Consider the following 7500-nt stretch of genomic DNA (forward strand, 5'->3'; position numbering starts at 1 on the left):
TCCCTGTCTCTGTCTCTGTCTTTGTCTGTCTGCGTCTGTCTCTCTGTGTCTGTCTGTCTGTCTGTCTGTCTGTTTATCTCTCTGTCTGTTTCTGATTCTCTCTGTCCCTGTCTCTGTCTGTCTGTATGTCTGTCTGTCTGTCTGTTTGTGTCACTGTTTCTGTCAGTCTGTTTCTGTTTCTCCCTGTCTGTTTCTCCCTGTCTCTGTCTGTCTGTCTGTCTGTCTGTTTATCTCTGTCTGTCTCTCTGTCTATCTCTCTCTGTCTGATTGTGTTTCTCCCTGTCCCTGTCTGTCTGTCTGTCTGTCTGTCTGTCTGTCTGTCTGTCTGTCTGTCTATTTGTCTGTCTGTCTCTCTGTCTATCTCTGTCTGTCTGTTTCTGTTTCTCCCTGTCCCTGTCTGTCTGTCTGTCTGTCTGTCTTTCTGTCTGTCTCTGTTTCTCCCTGTCTGTCTCTCTGTCTCCGTTTGTGTTTCCCTGTCTCTGTCTCTGTCTTTTGTTTTTGTCTCTCTGGGTTAGGGTCTGTCTGTGTCTGTCTGTCTCTGTGTCTGTCTGTCTCTGTCTGTCTGTCTGTCTGTTTGTTTCACTCTGTCTCTGTCTGTCAATCTCTGTTTGTCTGTCTTTCTCTATCTCTATCTGTTTTCCCTGTCTGTCTGTCTGTCTCTGTGTCTGTCTGTCTGTCTATCTATTTGTCTATCTCTCTGTCTATCTCTGTCTGTCTGTTTCTGTTTCTCCCTGTCCCTGTCTCTGTCTCTGTCTCTGTCTCTGTCTCTGTCTCTGTCTCTGTCTCTGTCTGTCTGTCTGTCTGTCTGTCTCTGTGTCTGTCTGTCTCTCTGTCTATCTCTGTCTGTCTGTTTCTGTTTCTCCCTGTCTCTGTCTCTCTGTCTGTCTGTTTGATTCTATGTCTGTCTGTCTCTATCTGTCTGTCTGTCTAATTGTCTGTCTGTCTGTCTGTCTGTCTGTCTCTGTCTGTCTGTCTTTCTATTTGTCAGTCTGTCTATCTGTCTATCTCTCTGTCTATCTCTGTCTGTTTCTGTTTCTGTTTCTCCCTGTCCCTGTTTCTGTCTCTCTGTCTGTCTCTCTGTCTATCTCTGTCTGTCTCTGTTTCTGTTTCTCCCTGTCACTGTCTCTATCTGTCTGTCTGTTTGTTTCACTCTGTCTCTGTCTGTCTTTCTCTATCTGTTTTTCCCTGTCTGTCTGTCTGTCTGTCTGTCTCTATGTCTGTCTGTCTGTCTGTCTGTCTGTCTGTCTGTCTGTCTGTCTATTTGTCTATCTCTCTGTCTATCTCTGTCTTTCTGTTTCTGTTTCTGTTTCTCCCTGTCCCTGTCTCTGTCTGTCTGTCTGTCTATTTGTCTGTCTGTCTCTCTGTCTATCTCTGTCTGTCTGTCTATTTGTCAGTCTGTCTATCTGTCTATCTCTCTGTCTATCTCTGTCTGTTTCTGTTTCTCCCTGTCCCTGTTTCTGTCTGTCTGTCTGTCTCTCTGTCTATCTCTGTCTGTCTCTGTTTCTGTTTCTCCCTGTCCCTGTCTCTATCTGTCTGTCTGTTTGTTTCACTCTGTCTCTGTCTGTCTGTCTCTGTTTGTCTGTCTTTCTCTATCTCTATCTGTTTTTCCCTGTCTGTCTGTCTGTCTCTGTGTCTGTCTGTCTCTGTCTCTCTGTCTGTCTGTCTATTTGTCTATCTCCCTGTCCCTGTCTCTGTCTGTCTGTCTGTCTGTCTGTTTGTTTCACTCTGTCTCTGTCTGTCTGTCTTTGTTTGTCTGCCTTTCTCAATCTCTATCTGTCTATATCTGTCTGTCTGTCTCTGTTTCTCCCTGTCCCTATCTATCTATCTGTCTGTCTCTCTCTCTGTCTGTCTGTCTGTCTGTCTGTCTGTCTGGCTGTCTGTCTGTCTGTCTCCGTTTGTTTTTCCCTGTCTCTGTCTCTGTCTGTCTGTCTGTTTGTTTCACTCTGTCTCTGTCTGTCTGTCTCTGTTTGTCTGTCTTTCTCTATCTGTTTTTCCCTGTCTGTCTGTCTGTCTGTCTGTCTCTATGTCTGTCTGTCTCTGTCTGTCTGTCTGTCTGTCTATTTGTCTATCTCTCTGTCTATCTCTGTCTTTCTGTTTCTGTTTCTGTTTCTCCCTGTCCCTGTCTCTGTCTGTCTGTCTGTCTATTTGTCTGTCTGTCTGTCTCTATGTCTATCTCTGTCTGTCTGTCTGTCTGTTTGTTTCACTCTGTCTCTGTTTGTCTGTCTCTGTTTGTCTGTCTTTCTCTATCTGTTTATCCCTGTCTGTCTGTCTGTCTGTCTGTCTGTCTGTCTGTCTGTCTTTCTGTCTTTCTGTCTTTCTGTCTGTCTGTCTCTATGTCTGTCTGTCTCTGTCTATCTCTCTCTGTCTGTCTGTCTGTCTGTCTGTCTGTCTATCTGTCTCCGTTTGTTTTTCCCTGTCTCTGTCTCTATCGTTGTCTGTCTGGGTCTGTCTGTCTGTGTCTGTCTGTCTGTCTGTCTGTTTATCTGTCTGTCTGTTTCTGTTTCTCTCTGTCCCTGTCTCTGTCTGTCTGTCTGTCTGTCTGTCTGTTTGTGTCACTCTGTTTGTGTCAGTCTGTTTCTGTTTCTCCCTGTCTCTGTCTCTGTCTGTCTGTCTGTCTGTCTGTCTGTTTATCTCTGTCTGTCTCTCTGTCTATCTCTCTCTGTCTGTTTGTGTTTCTCCCTGTCCCTGTCTCTGTCTGTCTGTCTGTCTGTCTGTCTGTCTGTCTGTCTGTCTATTTGTTTGTCTGTCTCTCTGTCTATCTCTGTCTGTCTGTTTCTGTTTCTCCCTGTCTGTCTGTCTGTCTGTCTGTCTGTCTCTGTTTCTCCCTGTCTGTCTCTCTGTCTCCGTTTGTTTTTCCCTGTCTCTGTCTCTGTCTCTTGTTTTTGTCTCTCTGGGTTAGGGTCTGTCTGTGTCTGTCTTTCTCTGTCTGTCTGTCTGTCTGTCTGTCTGTTTGTTTCACTCTGTTTCTCTCAGTCTGTTTCTGTTTCTCCCTGTCCCTGTCTCTGTCTGTCTGTCTGTCTGTTTATTTGTCTGTCTCTCTGTCTATCTCTGTCTGTCTGTTTCTGTTTCTCCTTGTCTCTATCTGTCTGTCTGTTTGTTTCACTCTGTTTCTGTCTGTCTTTTTCTGTTTCTCCCTGTCTGTTTCTCCCTGTCTCTGTCTCTGTCTGTCTGTCTGTCTGTCTGTCTGTCTGTCTGTCTGTCTGTTTGTTTCACTCTGTTGCTGTCAGTCTGTTTCTGTTTCTCCCTGTCTGTTTCTCCCTGTCTCTGTCTCTGTCTGTCTGTCTATCTGTCTGTTTATCTCTGTCTGTCTGTCTCTCTGTCTATCTCTGTCTGTCTTTTTCTGTTTCTCCCTGTCCCTGTCTCTGTCTGTCTGTCTGTCTGTTTATTTTTCTGTCTCTCTGTCTATCTCTGTCTGTCTGTTTCTGTTTATCCTTGTCTCTATCTGTCTGTCTGTCTGTTTGTTTCACTCTGTTTCTGTATGTCTTTTTCTGTTTCTCCCTGTCTGTTTCTCCCTGTCTCTGTCTCTGTCTGTCTGTCTGTCTGTCTGTTTATCTCTGTCTCTGTCTGTCTGGTTTTTGTGTCTGTTTCTGTTTCTGTCTTTGTTTCTCTCTGTCTTTGTCTATCTGTCTCTGTTAGTCTTTCTCTGTCTGTCTGTCTGTCTGTCTGTCTCTGTTTCTCCCTGTCTGTGTCACACTGTCTCTGTCTGTCTGTTTTTGTCTATCTCTCTCTGTCTGTCTGTCTGTCTGTCTCCGTTTGTTTTTCCCTGTCTCTGTCTCTGTCTTTGTCTGTCTGCGTCTGTCTCTCTGTGTCTGTCTGTCTGTCTGTCTGTCTGTTTATCTCTCTGTCTGTTTCTGATTCTCTCTGTCCCTGTCTCTGTCTGTCTGTATGTCTGTCTGTCTGTCTGTTTGTGTCACTGTTTCTGTCAGTCTGTTTCTGTTTCTCCCTGTCTGTTTCTCCCTGTCTCTGTCTGTCTGTCTGTCTGTCTGTTTATCTCTGTCTGTCTCTCTGTCTATCTCTCTCTGTCTGATTGTGTTTCTCCCTGTCCCTGTCTGTCTGTCTGTCTGTCTGTCTGTCTGTCTGTCTATTTGTCTGTCTGTCTCTCTGTCTATCTCTGTCTGTCTGTTTCTGTTTCTCCCTGTCCCTGTCTGTCTGTCTGTCTGTCTGTCTTTCTGTCTGTCTCTGTTTCTCCCTGTCTGTCTCTCTGTCTCCGTTTGTGTTTCCCTGTCTCTGTCTCTGTCTTTTGTTTTTGTCTCTCTGGGTTAGGGTCTGTCTGTGTCTGTCTGTCTCTGTGTCTGTCTGTCTCTGTCTGTCTGTCTGTCTGTTTGTTTCACTCTGTCTCTGTCTGTCAATCTCTGTTTGTCTGTCTTTCTCTATCTCTATCTGTTTTCCCTGTCTGTCTGTCTGTCTCTGTGTCTGTCTGTCTGTCTATCTATTTGTCTATCTCTCTGTCTATCTCTGTCTGTCTGTTTCTGTTTCTCCCTGTCCCTGTCTCTGTCTCTGTCTCTGTCTCTGTCTCTGTCTCTGTCTCTGTCTCTGTCTGTCTGTCTGTCTGTCTGTCTCTGTGTCTGTCTGTCTCTCTGTCTATCTCTGTCTGTCTGTTTCTGTTTCTCCCTGTCTCTGTCTCTCTGTCTGTCTGTTTGATTCTATGTCTGTCTGTCTCTATCTGTCTGTCTGTCTAATTGTCTGTCTGTCTGTCTGTCTGTCTCTGTCTGTCTGTCTTTCTATTTGTCAGTCTGTCTATCTGTCTATCTCTCTGTCTATCTCTGTCTGTTTCTGTTTCTGTTTCTCCCTGTCCCTGTTTCTGTCTCTCTGTCTGTCTCTCTGTCTATCTCTGTCTGTCTCTGTTTCTGTTTCTCCCTGTCACTGTCTCTATCTGTCTGTCTGTTTGTTTCACTCTGTCTCTGTCTGTCTTTCTCTATCTGTTTTTCCCTGTCTGTCTGTCTGTCTGTCTGTCTCTATGTCTGTCTGTCTGTCTGTCTGTCTGTCTGTCTGTCTGTCTGTCTATTTGTCTATCTCTCTGTCTATCTCTGTCTTTCTGTTTCTGTTTCTGTTTCTCCCTGTCCCTGTCTCTGTCTGTCTGTCTGTCTATTTGTCTGTCTGTCTGTCTCTATGTCTATCTCTGTCTGTCTGTCTCTCTGTTTGTTTCACTCTGTTTATGTCTGTTTGTTTCTGTTTCTCCCTGTCTCTGTCTCTGTCTGTCTGTCTGTCTGTCTGTCTGTCTCCGTTTGTTTTTCCCTGTCTCTGTCTCTGTCTTTGTCTGTCTGGGTCTGTCTCTCTGTGTCTGTCTGTCTGTCTGTCTGTCTGTCTGTCTGTCTGTTTATCTCTCTGTCTGTTTCTGATTATCTCTGTCCCTGTCTCTGTCTGTCTGTCTGTCTGTCTGTCTGTCTGTCTGTCTGTCTGTCTGTTTGTGTCACTCTGTTTCTGTCAGTCTGTTTCTGTTTCTCCCTGTCTCTGTCTGTCTGTCTGTTTATCTCTGTCTGTCTCTCTGTCTGTCTATTTGTCTGTCTGTCTCTCTGTCTATCTCTGTCTGTCTGTTTCTGTTTCTCCCTGTCCCTGTCTGTCTGTCTGTCTGTCTGTCTGTCTGTCTGTTTGTTTCACTCTGTCTCTGTCTGTCAATCTCTGTTTGTCTGTCTTTCTCTATCTCTATCTGATTTCCCTGTCTGTCTGTCTGTCTATCTATTTGTCTATCTCTCTGTCTATCTCTGTCTGTCTGTTTCTGTTTTTCCCTGTCCCTGTCCCTGTCTCTGTCTGTCTGTCTGTCTGTCTGTCTGTCTATTTGTCTGTCTGTCTCTCTGTCTATCTCTGTCTGTCTGTTTCTGTTTCTCCCTGTCTCTGTCTCTCTGTCTGTCTGTTTGTCTCTGTGTCTGTCTGTCTCTATCTGTCTGTCTGTCTATTTGTCTGTCTCTCTGTCTATCTCTGTCTGTCTGTGTATTTGTCAGTCTGTCTATCTGTCTATCTCTCTGTCTATCTCTGTCTGTTTCTGTTTCTGTTTCTCCCTGTCCCTGTTTCTGTCTGTCTGTCTCTCTGTCTATCTCTGTCTGTCTCTGTTTCTGTTTCTCCCTGTCCCTGTCTCTATCTGTCTGTCTGTTTGTTTCACTCTGTCTCTGTCTGTCTGTCTCTGTTTGTCTGTCTTTCTCTATCTCTATCGGTTTTTCCCTGTCTGTCTGTCTGTCTGTCTGTCTGTCTGTCTGTCTGTCTGTCTGTCTGTCTGTCTGTCTGTCTGTCTGTCTCTGTGTCTGTCTGTCTCTTTCTCTCTGTCTGTCTGTCTATTTGTCTATCTCCCTGTCCCTGTCTCTGTCTGTCTGTCTGTCTGTCTGTCTGTCTGTCTGTCTGTCTGTTTGTCTGTCTCTCTGTCTATCTCTGTCTGTCTGTTTCTGTTTCTCCCTGTCTGTCTGTCTGTATGTCTGTCTGTCTCTGTTTCTCCCTGTCTGTCTCTCTGTCTCCGTTTGTTTTTCCCTGTCTCTGTCTCTGTCTCTTGTTTTTGTCTCTCTGGGTTAGGGTCTGTCTGTGTCTGTCTGTCTGTGTCTGTCTGTCTCTGTCTGTCTGTCTGTCTGTCTGTTTGTTTCACTCTGTTTCTGTCAGTCTGTTTCTGTTTCTCCCTGTCCCTGTCTCTGTCTGTCTGTCTGTCTGTCTGTTTATTTGTCTGTCTCTCTGTCTATCTCTGTCTGTCTGTTTCTGTTTCTCCTTGTCTCTATCTGTCTGTCTGTTTGTTTCACTCTGTTTCTGTCTGTCTTTTTCTGTTTCTCCCTGTCTGTTTCTCCCTGTCTCTGTCTCTGTCTGTCTGTCTGTCTGTTTGTTTCACTCTGTTGCTGTCAGTCTGTTTCTGTTTCTCCCTGTCTGTTTCTCCCTGTCTCTGTCTCTGTCTGTCTATCTGTCTGTTTATCTCTGTCTGTCTCTCTGTCTATCTCTGTCTGTCTGTTTCTGTTTCTCCTTGTCTCTATCTGTCTTTCTGTCTGTTTGTTTCACTCTGTTTCTGTCTGTCTTTTTCTGTTTCTCCCTGTCTCTGTCTCTGTCTGTCTGTCTGTCTGTCTGTCTGTCTGTTTATCTCTGTCTCTGTCTGTCTGGTTTTTGTGTCTGTTTCTGTTTCTGTCTTTGTTTCTCTCTGTCTTTGTCTATCTGTCTCTGTTAGTCTTTCTCTGTCTGTCTGTCTGTCTGTCTCTGTTTCTCCCTCTCTGTGTCACACTGTCTCTGTCTGTTTTTGTCTATCTCTCTCTGTCTGTCTGTCTGTCTGTCTGTCTCCATTTGTTTTTCCCTGTCTCTGTCTCTGTCGTTGTCTGTCTGCGTCTGTCTCTCTGTGTCTGTCTGTCTGTCTGTCTGTTTATCTCTCTGTCTGTTTCTGATTCTCTCTGTCCCTGTCTCTGTCTGTCTGTATGTCTGTCTGTCTGTCTGTTTGTGTCACTCTGTTTCTGTCAGTCTGTTTCTGTTTCTCCCTGTCTGTTTCTCCCTGTCTCTGTCTGTCTGTCTGTCTGTCTGTCTGTTTATCTCTGTCTGTCTCTCTGT

The sequence above is a fragment of the Sander lucioperca genome, chromosome 12, assembly GCF_008315115.2.
Source record: "Sander lucioperca isolate FBNREF2018 chromosome 12, SLUC_FBN_1.2, whole genome shotgun sequence".
NCBI lineage: Eukaryota > Metazoa > Chordata > Actinopteri > Perciformes > Percidae > Sander > Sander lucioperca.